This window comes from Scyliorhinus canicula, chromosome 17 (genome assembly GCF_902713615.1).
Source record: "Scyliorhinus canicula chromosome 17, sScyCan1.1, whole genome shotgun sequence".
Taxonomy (NCBI): Eukaryota; Metazoa; Chordata; class Chondrichthyes; order Carcharhiniformes; family Scyliorhinidae; genus Scyliorhinus; species Scyliorhinus canicula.
Genome location: NC_052162.1, coordinates 123,180,185 through 123,194,247, shown reverse-complemented (window position 1 = coordinate 123,194,247; position 14,063 = coordinate 123,180,185). Strand labels below are relative to the sequence as shown.

Genomic DNA, 14,063 nt, shown 5'->3' with positions numbered 1-14,063 from the left:
TTTTAGGGTCCTATTCATCTGCTCTACTGAGCTTTGGGAATGGTAAGGGATGTGGAATTTTTGTTTGATCCCCATCCACTCACATGTTTTCTTCATTACTCTTCCAGTAAAGTATGGTCCTTGGTCCGAATCTAGTTGCAAGGGTACCCCCCAGTGAGGAATCACGTCCTTGGCTAATATTCATGCCACGGTTGTGGCCATACAGTCACGGGTTTGGGATGCCTCCACCCATCTGGTCAATTATTACGAGGCAGTATCGTTTTCCCCGGCTCGTGGGTTGTGATCCAGTAAAATCAATTTGGAGATTCTCCCAGGGTCCCTTTGGTCTCGGCTGATTTGCCACCCAGATCTTTACGGGGTGCCCCGGGTTGTACTGCGCATATGGGATGCATCTCTGACAGTGCTTAGCTATATCTCTCTCCATTCCTGGCCACCGCCGTTCCTTTCCGATTAAGTGCATCATAGCCTCCATTGGTCCATTCCATGGTGTTATTCAAAGAGGATCTGCCTGATGCAGGCAGGGGCAATTACCTTTCCATCCTTCCTCAAGATCCCTTTCTTATCTGGCTCCCCCCCCCCTTTTTTTAAATCCCATTCGTTCTTTTCTTCCCTTGATATGTCTTTGTGTGATAGTTCAACACTGATGTCTTCTCCCTGGGCACTTTTGACGGGGATTGTTCCAGGGCAATTTGGGCTGCCTCGTCTGCTGCTTCATTATCTTTTTGTTGGGGTGTCTCTACCTTCTGGTGGGCCTTAATGTTTATCACTGCTACCTGTCTTGGTAACCTTGTGGCTTCCAATAAGGCTTCTATACGCTGTTGTTGTTTTATCCTATCTCCTCCAGAAATGACAAAGCCCCTCCCATGCCATGCTGTCATATAGTTGTGCACGACCCCAAAGACATACCTACTATCTGTGTATATGTTCACCATCTTTTCCTTAGCCATGATCAGGGCCTGAGTGAAAGCCACCAATTCAGCCACCTCTGCTCACAGTGCTCCTTCCAGCCTTCCCGAGAGGACTGTTCTTAATTTGTCATCTACTACTGCCCATCTGGTTCATGGGGACCATTGATATATTTTCTAGATCCATCTACATCCAGGTGAATTCTGGGGTTTCTAGTCTTCTTCCACTATCATTCCACTTACCTCCTCATCTATCTCAGAGTGTACATATGACTCTCCTGTGTATGATTCCTTCTGCAGGGTTTTCCCCGGTGTCCTTTATGATGACCACTGATCTATCATTAGGAATTAAGTAAGAAGTCTTACAACACCAGGTTAAAGTCTAACAGGTTTGTTTCGAATCACTAGCTTTCGGAGCACTCCTCCTTCCTCAGGTGAAGGAGCTGAACTTTCCTCAGCTGAAGGTGAACTTTCAACTGAGGAAGGAGCTGTGCTCCGAAAGCTAGTTGGACTTGAACCAGGGTTGTCAGACTTCTGACTGTGCCCACCCCAGTCCAACGCCGGAATCATTAGGAATGAAGACTGTTTCCCAGTGGGTCTGTCGTAGGTTTGAGACTGATCTGAGCTTACTGTTGTTCAACATTTCTACAATGGGATGCCGGGTGTGTAAGATGATATCTCCGGTCATTACTGTAGGTTCGCTGACCCTGACCGCCCAATGCTGCGCAGTCCAGAGCTGCCACACAGCGAGATAAGCCCGGCACTACGGGTGAATGTCGTGTTGAGTAATATGCCACTGGTCTTCCCCTGTCCCCTTGGAGTTGGGTCACTACTGCGGCACAGAACTCACCTTCGTTCCTGCAATGTATGTGGATCGGCTTTTTGGGGTCTGGTGGACCGAGGCCGGGGGGTGAAGTAAATGCTTGTTTTAACTTTCCGCCTCTTCTTCCTGTTCCGGACCTCAGTCTATGGAGCAGTGATTCCTATTGGCTGATTGCGGCAGGACATGGACATCTTGTGACGTCACAATATGGAAGTGACAGCTTGAGCTTCAGAGTGATTCCTATTGGCTGATTCATACAGGCCTGCGTTGTGACGAGACAGGAATGGAGGGGTGTTCGTTGTCAGTTTGGGACAAACAAAATGCTGCGGATTGGAAACCAGTTCAGTGCGTCCGGCGGTGAAAGCCCCGCCTACCCTCACGTGGGGCCCGAATCCATCTCCTATTGGCTAAAAGAACAATGGCAACCTGGGGAGGACCGGAAATACGCTGGCCCGCCAGCAAATCAGGATCCGGACTTTGTGTTAATGGCTGCAGGGAGCTTCCTCCGTTGTCTGCCCAGCAAAGCTGCTGCTTCTCTGTCAGTGAAGATTGAACTTCACAGACTGAAACTGCCTCCTGTCTCCAACATCTGTGAGTAAAACACTTTCTTTTCGTCCCCTTTCCATTTCTTTTCAAATTCTGTCCTTCAATTGCTTTCAAAAAAATCAATTTAAAGTATCCAATTATTTCTTTATTCCACTTAAGGGGCAATTTGGCATGGCCAATTCACCTACCCTACACATCTTTGGGCTGTGAGGGCAACACCCACGCAGACATGGGGATAATGTGCAAACCCCACATGTCTAGTGACCTGAGGCCAGGATCGAAGCTGGGACCTCAGCGCTGTGAGGCAGCAATGCGGTCCACTGTCACCGTGTCACCCCTGACCTTCAATTGTTGACTTATTTAATTGTTGACTTATTTAAATCCCCAGGCCTCCGTGGGAGGCAAGGGAGGAGATTGAAGAGGATCTGACAATTTTCAAATCTTCTCTGGTCACAGGAGCAGAGCTAGAGGACAGGAGGACAGATAATGTGGCACCATTATTCAAGAAGAGAATTAAGAAAATGCCAGGAAATTACAGACCAGTGAGTCTAACTTCAGTGTGTGGAGATGCCGGCGTTGGACTGGGGTGAGCACAGTAAGAAGTCTTACAACACCAAGTTAAAGTCCAACAGATTTGTTTAGAATCACTAGCTTTCGGAGGTAGAATCACTTAGAACAGGGGTGGGCAAACTTTTCCGTGCAAGGGCCACATTCAGAAATTCACAATTTTAAAGGGCCGCATAGTATATTAAGTAAAATAATTACTTCACCCGGTTATGATTCTGGGCGCCTCATATAGAACATAGAACAGTACAGCACAGAACAGGCCCTTCGGCCCTCGATGTTGTGCCGAGCAATGATCACCCTACTCAAGTCAACGTATCCACCCTATACCAGTAACCCAACAGCCCCCCCCCCATTAACCTTTTAAAAAAAAAAATTTAAAAAAAAAAAATTTTTTTTATGACTTGTTGGGCCGCATAAAGACCTTTGGCGGGCCGCATGCGGCCCACGGGCCGTAGTTTGCCCACCCCTGACTTAGAATCACTCCTTCCTCAGGTGAATGAAGAGGTGGGTTCCAGAAACATATATATAGACAAAGTCAAAGATGCAATATGATGCTTTGAATATGAGTCTTTGCAGGTAATTAAGTCTGCAAGTCCAGATGGAGTAACTGGGGAGAGGGAGAATCACAGGTTAAAGAGGCATGAGCTGTCTCAAGCCAGGACAGTTGGTAGGATTTGGTTTGGATTTGGATTTTAGTCTAACATCAGTGGTCGGTAAACTATTGGAAAAAAGTCTGTGGGGCAGAATTGATCAAGGATAGTCAAGATGGTTTTGTCAGAGGGAGATCAGGTCTTTCAAATTTGATTTGAATTTTTTGAGGAGGTGACTAGGAGATGAAGGCTGTACAGTTAATGCAGTTTAAGTGGACTTCTTTGAGCCTTTTGATAAAGTCTGACACGGAAGACTAATCAGGAAGACAAAAGCCCTGGGGATACAGAGTAATTTCTCAAATTGAATCCAAAATTGGCTTTGTGGCAGGAGGCAGAGGGTGATGGTCGAAGGTTGTCTTTGTCACTGGAAGTCTGTGTCCAGTGATGTTGCGATGGGATCAGTACTGGGTCCCTTGTTTTTGTCGTGTACATTAATGATCGGGTGTGAATGTAGGAAGTAAGTACGTTTGCAGATGACACAGAAATTGGTGGTGTGGGAAATAGTGAGGAGGAAAGCCTTACATTACAGGATGATGTTGCGGGCTGGTTAGATGGGCAGAACAGTGGCAAATGGAATTTAACTCTGAAAAGTGTGAGGTAATGAATTTTGTGAGGACTAACTCGGCAAGGGAATATACAATGACTGGTCGGACCCCAGGAAGCATAGAGGACCAGAGGGACCTTGGTGTGCCTGTCCATAGGTCCCTGAAGACAGGACAGGTAGATAAGGTGGTCACAAGGGGATATAAGAGTATAGTCACAGGAGCAGAATTAGGCCATTCAGTCCATCAGGTTGTGGGATTCTTGCTTCTATTAGCTACGGTATAGAATATAAGAGCAGAGAGCATTTGATAGGCCATAGCATGCAAGGCTGTGGACCAAGTGGTGGGAAATGGGATGAGAATAGATAGGTACTTAGTAGCTGATGCTGAAATGATGGGCTGAAGGGCTTTTTGCTCTGCTGTAAAACTCTGATTCTATGAGGACAGAGAGATGTCTGGTGTTTTATGGCATAGATTAGTTACATTGTTGATTGTTCTGCAATAATGTACATTGATTATTCTGGTTTTGTAATGTAGTCCTGTAGCTACGTTATATATTTCCAGTCAGATTTATAACAGAAGACGAGGAGTCCATTGGACGTTTCAAGTCGATGCCAACTCTGTTGAGTAATTCTGTCAGTGTTGAGTGGGTCACATTCTGCAACCCTGCATTGCCCATCCAATTTCATTTAGAAATTATTGACCATCTCTGCTTTAAAAATAACATTTTCCCATTCTGCAACCCTGCATTGCCCATCCAATTCCATTTGGAAATGATTGACCATCTCTGCTTTAAAAATAAAATGTTTATATTAAGGTTTCTCAGTTTTCCAAAATCTTTTGTATAAAACCCCCAAAACATCCAACAAGAAAAAAAGAAATAAAACACAATCTGACACAAGACAACTCCACCCCCCCCCCCCCCCCGCCCACCTCCCAATCCCCCCACCCAGCCACAGCAACACAGTGACCAGCTCCTTGAAGTAAGTAATAAAGGCCACTACCTTGAGTAAAACTCTTGACTGATCCCCTCACGGTGTATTTAACCTTTTCAGTATAAAAATTCCATTAGATCCTCTCGCCATGGTGGGGCACTTGGTGGGGTTGGAGACCTCCACCCGAGCAGGACTTGCCGCCGGGCGATCAACGAGGGGAAGGCAAGGACATCTGCCTCCGCTCCCCTGTCTGCAGCTCCAGCGAGTCTGACAGCCCAAATATGGAAACCAAAGGGCAGGGCTCCTGTTCGATATTGATAATCAGTGACATGGTGATAAAGAAGGAGACCTGAAAGCTGACTAGTTTGGGACAGGACCAGGACATGTGTGTGGTTGGCCGGACCTCCGGAACACCGCTCACACCTATTGTCCACATCCGGGGAAAAACTGCTCATCCTCTCCTTGGTTAGGGGTCCCCTAAACACGACCTTGAGCTGGACCAAGCCCAGTCTCGCACTCGGACGTGGAGTTCACCCTGCCAAGGACTTCACTCCCCACCCCATCATCTCCTACCGGCCCCACATCCTCCTCCCACTTCACTTTCACTCCATCCACTGAGCTTACTTCTTCTGAAAGGATCCGCCCATTGATTCCAGACGTGTTACCCTCCTCCGATCCGGCAAGTAAAAGGATCCTTTCCATTAGAGATGTTGGCAGAGCTTGCCCTTGTTTCTCAAAGTACTTCCCAACCTGCTTCTCAAACTCCGAGGCCAGTAGTCCCACCAGCATATCCACCGTGATAGGAACGGCTGCACCCACTGGAGTCAACGCCACCATCCTCCCTCCTGGTGAGCCACATGGACCCACCAAATCCGTCGAAGGGTTTCCTCTCCCACCAGACCTTTTTGAAATTTTCAGCATGATTTTGTCGACAGGTTCACTGAACCTTCAGCTTGACCCAAGTTTGTTCACCCAAATTCCCCGGGAAACGGGCAAAAAGGACGGAAAAAACCAACCATCCTGGTGGTGCTACCTAGTGTGTGACCTTCTCCAACATACAGCCACCAGAGATCTGATAGGAAGCAGTGAGCAGGGATCTGTGAATCAGCCTGAATCAGCACCTTCAGGAGAATTGGGAGGGTGAATATTAGATACAGCAGAGTGAGAATGGAGGGAGAGTGTGTGGGATGGAGATTTACACCTTTTGGGGAATGAGAGAGGAAAGAATATTTCAGAGAAACTACAATTGTCTGTTCTGAATTCTTATCCTGTACTGACAGTGATGTCTTTTGTTAACTCCTTGTCCAGGATATTTGACAGTGAGGATTTACAGACAGAAATCTGAAACCGAACGTCACATCAAGATCTGACCGAGTCACTCGGTTCATTCGGTCCTGAATATCGTCGGCCTTTGAATCTGGAACGAGAAATGTTTCCCTGATTTGTCAACTTTAAAAGATTTTAAACATCAGTGTGACTGGAAAAGCACCAAGACACACACACCCGAGTGAGAGTGTTCCAGAGCACTGAAAGAGCTTTAACCAGTTACACAGCCTGAAAAACATCACACCATTCACAGCGGGGAGAGACCGTACACATGTTCTGTGTGTGGACGAGGCTTCAACTGATTGTCTGACGTGGAGAGACACGAGGAGATCCAAAACATGGAGAAGCTGTGGAAATGTGGGGACTGTGGGAAGGGATACAGAGCCCCATCAGAGCTGGAGATTCATCGACGCATTCACACTGGGGAGAAGCCATTCACCTGCTCTCAGTGTGAGAAGGGATTCACTCAGTTATCCCACCTGCAGAGACATCAGCGAATTAACACTGGGGAGAGGCTGTTTACCTGTTCTCAGTTTGGGAAGAGATTCACTCAGTTATCCAGCCTGAACTCACACCATGGAGTTCACACTGGGATCACGCCATTCACCTGCTCTGAGTGTGGGAAAAGATTCACTCAGTTATCCAGCCTGAAGTCACACCAGCGGGTTCACACTGGGGAGAAACCGTTCACCTGCTCTCAGTGTGGGAAGAGATTCACTCACTCATTCAGCCTGCGGAGACACCAGCGAGTTCACACTGGGGAGAGGCCATTCACCTGCTTACAGTGTGGGAAGCGATTCACTCACTTATTCAATCTGCAGACACACCACCGACTTCACACTGGGGAGAGGCCATTCACCTGCTCTGATTGTGGAAAGGAATTCTCTCGGTTATCCCACCTGCAAACACACCAGCGAGTTCACACTGGGGAAAAGCCATTTACATGCTCTCAATGTGGGAAACGATTCAGTGATTCATCCGCCCTCGGGAAACATCAGCGAGTTCACACTGGGGGGAGGCTCTTCACCTGCTCAGTGTGTGGACGGGGATTCACTCAGTTATCCATCCTGCAGACACACCAGCAAGTTCACACTGGGGAGAGGCCATTCATCTGCTCTGACTGTGGGCAGAAATTCTCTCGGTTATCCAGCCTGCAGACACACCAGAGAGTTCACACTGGGGAGAGGCCCTTCACCTGCTCTGACTGTGGGAAGGGATTTACTCAGTTATCCACACTGCGAGGACACCAGAGAGTTCACACTGGGGAGAGGCCCTTCACCTGCTCTGACTGTGGGAAGGGATTTACTCAGTTATCCACACTGCGAGGACACCAGAGAGTTCACACTGGGGAGAGGCCCTTCACCTGCTCTGACTGTGGGAAGGGATTTACTCAGTTATCCACACTGCGAGTACACCAGAGAGTTCACACTGGAGAGAGGCCATTCACCTGCTCAGTGTGTGGGAAAGGATTCAATCAGTCATCAGACCTGCTGAGACACCAGCGAGTTCACAAGCGATGACTGGGATTGGATTCTGCTGTTCTTGCTGCTGTTAATCACATCAGGACTGAACCATGTTCATTCTGACACTTGGTGAAGGGGAAGGGTCGGAGGGTTTCTTTCTGCTGGACTGGCCATGACTTTGCTTCCAGTGGGCTGATGATCATTGAGCCTGGGAGAGCACATTTCCACTGAAATTATCTTCAAAAGCTGATGGAAAGACATTTATTTTATCGTGCAAAGCAAATGTTTTTTGTACCACTACAGCAGATCTAAAATAAATACATTTGTCTCTTTGGGAAGGATGCATCATCAATGGGTGCACACTCTCCCCATGTCTGTGTGGGTTTCCTCCAGGTCCTCTGATGTCCTCCCACAAGTCCCGAAAGATGTGCTTGTTAGGTGAAATTGGACATTCTGAATTCTCCCTCCGTGTACCTGAACAGGTGCCGGACTGTGGCGACTCGGGGCTTTTCACCATAACTTCATTGCAGTGTTAATGTAAACCTACTTGTGACAATAATAGAGATTATTATGAAAGAAGGAAGTAAAGGATTAAACTGAAAGAGCTGTACAAATCTGAAAAGGTTTGTGTTCGGTCAAAGGTGGGACCGATTTTAAGAAGCAGCAAAAAATGACCAAAAAGATAATAAAGAGGTCGGAAGGAAGTAGAGTATGAGGGAAACTAGCTCGAATATAAAAATAGATAGAATCAGATGTGGTATGATTCATACAGTCAGGAATTAAGGTCAGAACTTCAGCTAAGAACTGCCAACAAGCAGCCTCATCCATAGTACTTGAGAAAAAGGACAGTCATATTGCTGGGTGTTTATTATAGACCCCCAGATAGTCAGCGGGAAATTGAGGAGCAAATATGTGTGGAGGTGTGTAAAAATAATAATAGGGTCATTATATTAGGTGATTTCAACTTTTCCCAACATTAATTGGAATAGTCATCATGTTAAGAGTTTAGATAATTTTTATTAATGTCACAAGTAGGCTTACATTAACACTGCAATGACGTTACTGTGAAAATCCCCTAGTTGCCACATTCCTGCTCCTGTTCAGGTACACAGAGAGAATTCAGAATTTCCAATCCACCTAACAAGCAGATGGAGTAGAGTTCTGAAAATGTCTGCAGGAGAACCTTTTAGCTCAATATGTAGAGGGTCTATCAAGGGATGGTGCCGTGCTGGACCTAATTCTGGGGAATGAAGCCGGCAGGTGGTTGATGTGTTGGTGGGGGAGCATTTTAGTGCTAGCGACCACAACATGGTACAAAATAAAATGGACAAGTTGCAAAAGTTGTGTATTGGGGGAGAGTAGATTTGAGTAAAATAAAGCCAAGGGAGGGCAAGAGTTACTTGTGGGGAAATCGACAGAAGAGCACTGGGGCATTCAAAAAGGAAATGGCGAGGGTATAGGCCCAACACGTTCCCTCGAGGGTGATAGGCCCAACATGTTCCCTCGAGGGTGATAGGAAGGAGTAACAAGTACAGAGAACCATGGATGGCCAGAGACATTCAGGATAAGATGAGAAGGAAAAGAGAGCCTTTTAGCAAGTACAAGGGGAACAATCAATAAAGGCAGTAGTGGAGTACAGAAAGTGCAGGATGGAGTTTAAGAAAGCGATTGGGAGAGCAAAGAGGGGATATGAGAAAGTTCTGGCTGGTAAATGTAGGGAAAATCCCAAGATATTCTGTAAATATAATCAATAATCGGGGAAAGAGTAGGGCCCATTCGGGACGGGGGAATCTGTGGGTGGAGCCAGAGGATATTGGCAGGATGTTGAACAAATTCTTCACATCTGTCTTCACCCAAGAGAATGAGGAGGTAGATGTGGAACTCGGGGAGAGAGACTGTGAGGTTCTTGAGCAAATAGGGAATGACAAGGTATTGGAGGTGTTGGCAGGCATAAAAGTGGAGAAATCTCCATATGCAGATGATGTATGTTCCAGGATTCTGTGGGAGGGAAGGGAGGAGGTTGCAGGGACTCTGCCCCAAATATTTAACTCCTCTCTGGCCACAGAGGACTGGGGAACAGCTAATATGGTCCTACTGTTGAAGAACGATTGTAGAGATAAGCCAGGGAACTACAGAGCAGTGAGTCTCACATCAATGGTAGAGAAACTGTTGGCAAAAATTCTGAATGAAAGAATCTATTTCCACTTGGAGAGGCAAGGATTGATCAGGATTAGTCAGCATGACTTTGTCAGAGGGGGTTATGCCTAACAAATTTGATTACATTTTTTGAGCATGTGACCAAGTGTATAGATGAGGGTAGTGCAGTTGATGCCATTTATATGGATTTCAGCAAAGCCTTTGACAAGGTCCCACATAGGAGACTTATTAAAAAGGCAAATGCACATGGGATACAGGGTAACTTGATAAGGTGGATTCAAAATTGACTTGTGTGGTGAATGTATTCACCTAAGTATGAACTGTCTGTATAGTGCTGTGACCTATGACCTGGAAATGATAATACGGTCTACTTCCAGGTACTGTACTGGAACCCCGGTGGGCTCCGCCTCTGGCTCCGCCCTCCCCAGGGTGATATATAGACCGGCCACCTATGGGTGGCACTCATTTGCACAGCAGACACTGGTAGGTGAGTTCCTGGATAATAAAGCCTTGTATTCACTCATTCTCACAGTCTCGCAGTGAATTGACGGTATAACAACTTGCCTGTAGGAGACCAAGGGTGATGACAGATGGCTCCTTCAGTCACTGGAAGCCAGTGTCCAGTGACGTACCACAGAGATCTGTGCCGGGTCCCCTATTGTTCATCATTTAGATAAACAACATAGATGTTGGGGGGTAAGATCAGTAGTTTTGCAGATGACACAAAGATTGGCCGGGTGGTTAACAGTGAGGTTGAGTATCTTGGGTTACAGGAAGATACAGACGGGATGGTCAAATGGGCAGAAAAAAGGAGATGGAATTGAACCCTGAAGTGTGAGGTGATACACTTTGGAAGTAGAAATTTGACAAGGAAGCATTTACTGAATGGCCTGACAGTGGGAAGTTCCGAGGAACAAGGGGACATTGGTGTGTTTGTCCACAGATGTCTGAAGGCAGGAGGGAAGGTGAATAGGGTGGTGAAAGTGGCCTATGGGACACTCGCTTTTATTAATTGGGGCATAGATTACAAAAGCAGGGAGGTCATGTTGGAGTTGTATAGAAGTTTGGTGAGCCCACAGCTGGAGTACTGTGTGCAATTCTGGTCGCCACATTATAGGAAGAATGTGATTGTACTGGAGGGGGGCAGAGGAGATGCACCAGGATGTTGCCTGGGATGGAACATTTAAGTTGTGAACAGAGGTTGGATAGGATTGGGTTGTTTTCATTGGAGCAGAAAAGACTGAAGGGTGGCATGATTGCACAGTGGTTAGCACCGTTGCCACACAGCACCAGAGACCTGGGTTTGACTGGAGTTTGCACGTTCTCCCTGTGTCTGCATCGGTTTCCTCCGCGTGCTCCGGTTTCCTCTCACAGTCCAAAGATGTGCAGGTTAGATGGATTGGCCATGCTAAATTGCCTCAAGGTGGGGAATTGGGCCTAGGTAGGGTGCTCTTTCAAAGGGCCAGTGCAGAATCGATGGACTGAATGGCCTCCTTCTGCACTGTAGCGATTCTATGACCTGATCAAAGTGTACAAAATTATGAGTGGCATGGACAGGGTGGATAAGGAACAGCTGTTCCCTTTAGTTAAAAGGTCAGCTACGAGGGGACAGAAGTTCAAGGTGAGGGGCAAGAGGCTTAGGGAGATTCAATGAAAAACATTTTTACCCAGAGGGTGGTGACAGTCTGGAATGCACTGCCAGGGAGGGTAGGAGAGGTGGGTTGCCTCACATCCTTTAAAAAGTATCTGGATGAATACTTGGCCTGTTATAACATTTAAGGGCCAAGTGCTGGCAAATGGGATTGGGTAGGCAGGTCAGGCGTCTTTCATGCTTCGGTGTAGACTCTGATGGGCTGAAGGGCCTCTTCTGCAGTCGAGATCTGGATGCAGGTTTTGAACTGCACTCACTTCAATTGATGGGGGGAGGGGGACTGGAAAGGACACTCACTGCAAATCACGAGAGGAAAAAAAGGCTTCAGTCGTCAACCTGCTAGTTGTGAAGGCAGTCTCATTGGGGAACAAGCTGAGGAAGGAAGGCAACTACATACATACATTAAACAAGCAACTTTGAAATGATTAACAAATCAAGACCAGAGGGTTACCTTAGTGACACAAGCACCAGATAGATTCACAGACAAGGAAAAATCACACACACAAACACGCAATCAGCAACATAGCAAGGGCGGGATTCTCCGACCCCCACGCCGGGTGGGAGAATCGCTGGGGGTCGGCATGAATCCCGCCCCTGCCGGCTGCCGAATTCTCCGGCACTGGGGATTTGGCGGGAGCAGCATTCGCGCCGTGCCGGTCGGCGGCCGCTGGCAGCGCCCCCCCCCCCCCCACCCCCGGCGATTCTCCGGCCCGCTATGCGCCAAACTCCCGCCCATTCTATACCGGTCCCGCCGGCGTAAATTGTAGTTGATCCCTTACCGGCGGGACCTGGCGGCGCAGGCAGGCTCCTGGTTCTTGGGGGGCGCGAGGGGATCTGGCCCCGGGAAGTGCCCCGACGGTGGCTTGGCCCTGCGGTCTGGGCCCACTGATCCACGGGCGGGCCTGTGCCGTGGGGCCACTACTCCTACGTTCCGGCTGTGTATGCCTCCGCAATGGCCGGCGCGAAGGTGAACCCCCCTGCGCATGCGCGGGGATGACGTCATTCCCGCGTATGTGCGGACCCGTGCTGGCCAGCGGACTCCCAAAGGCCTTCCCCGCTGGCCGGCGGGGTGCAAACCACTCCGGCGCCATCCTAGCCCCTGATGGTGTGGAGGATTCCGCACCTTTGGGGCGGCCCGAAGCCGGAGTGGTTCCCGCCACTCCACTGTGCCGTTTCTCCCCGCTCCGCCGATTCCTGACCGAGTTCGCTTTTTCCCCACTGCCAGCTCTGAACGAGTTGATTAAAGTCTGCAAACTAACTTTTAACTTTATATTGAATAAAACTAACCATTACCCAATTTTTTCAAATTGATAATTTAGCTTTTTTGTTGAAACGCAGAAGACATATCTCCCCAATATATATCTGTCATCTTTATCTATTGCTTGATCCCCAAAAGCTCCCATCATATCCCTTTGGAAGGAGACTGGAAACTCACCAGACTGGAAATGCTGACCTCTTTTTCCTAACTTCTAACATTAAGGTGCTCCCAGGGCACCGACTTTCACACTGACGTCTAAAACCTCATATCCCAAGACTCACTAGTCTCTGATTGTGTTGAGGATAATCCCAGACTATCCACAGCACAAATGTTCACACTGACTTCTTTTAAAACTCAAATTTCCACACTGACTTTTTCTTAAACTCTGTTTCCATACTGACTTCTTTGAAAACTTACATTTCACTGACTTCTTCAAAAATTCAATATTTCCAAAGGACTTCTTCGAAAACTAATATTTCCACACTAACGTCTTCCAGAACTCATATCCCCCTCCCCCCCTTTGACACAATGGATCCCTCGAGGAGCCTTTTGTCACTGGCCACTTTCCAAAAGGTGGTTTGAATATCCTTTCCTTCCGTGAATTTTAAGGATCCCGGTCCCGTTTGCTATTTCTCCACTCACTACTCAAACCGGACGGTCTGCACTTGGGCAGGACTGGAACCGATGTCCTAGGGGGGGTGTTTTCTAGAGCTGTTGGGGAGGGTTTAAACTAATGTGGCAGGGGGATGGGAACCAATGCTGGAAGTTGGAAGGTAGTAAAACAGGGACAGAAACAAAAGGAAGTAAGGGGAAAAGTGCAAGGCAGAGAAGACATAGTCAGAAATCCATAAGGGCGACAGTACAAGGTACAGTGACTGAGGGGAGCACAGTGAATAGGCCCAGTAATAACAAAAGGAATAAACTGGAGATGTTAGATTCAAAACAGAGGTAAAAAAACCAACATAAGTGTACTTTACCTGAATGCTCGTATTATTCGGAATAAAGTAAATGAGTTGGTGGCACAAATCATCGTAAATGACTATGATTTAGTGGCCATTACTGAAACATGGTTAAAGGATGGTCACGACTGGGAGTTAAATATCCGAGGGTATCAAACTATTCGGAAGGACAGAGTGGATGGTAAGGGAGGTGGTGTTGCTCGTTATTTAAGGATGACATCCGGGCAATAGTAAGGGATGACATCGGTGCTATGGAGGATAAGGTGAATCCATTTGGGTGA

General features: G+C 47.5%; 1 long non-coding RNA gene and 1 pseudogene across 1 annotated transcript; one reads left to right on the top strand and one right to left on the bottom strand.

The window, feature by feature from the left end:
• The window catches only part of LOC119951582, a 60,640-nt pseudogene that overhangs the window by 10,529 nt on the left and 36,048 nt on the right, over positions 1 to 14,063 (bottom strand).
• On the top strand, positions 1,992 to 6,487 carry LOC119951864. The gene is made up of 3 exons (XR_005457686.1): positions 1,992 to 2,266; positions 2,731 to 2,860; positions 6,277 to 6,487. It is a non-coding gene; the product is annotated as an uncharacterized LOC119951864 (long non-coding RNA).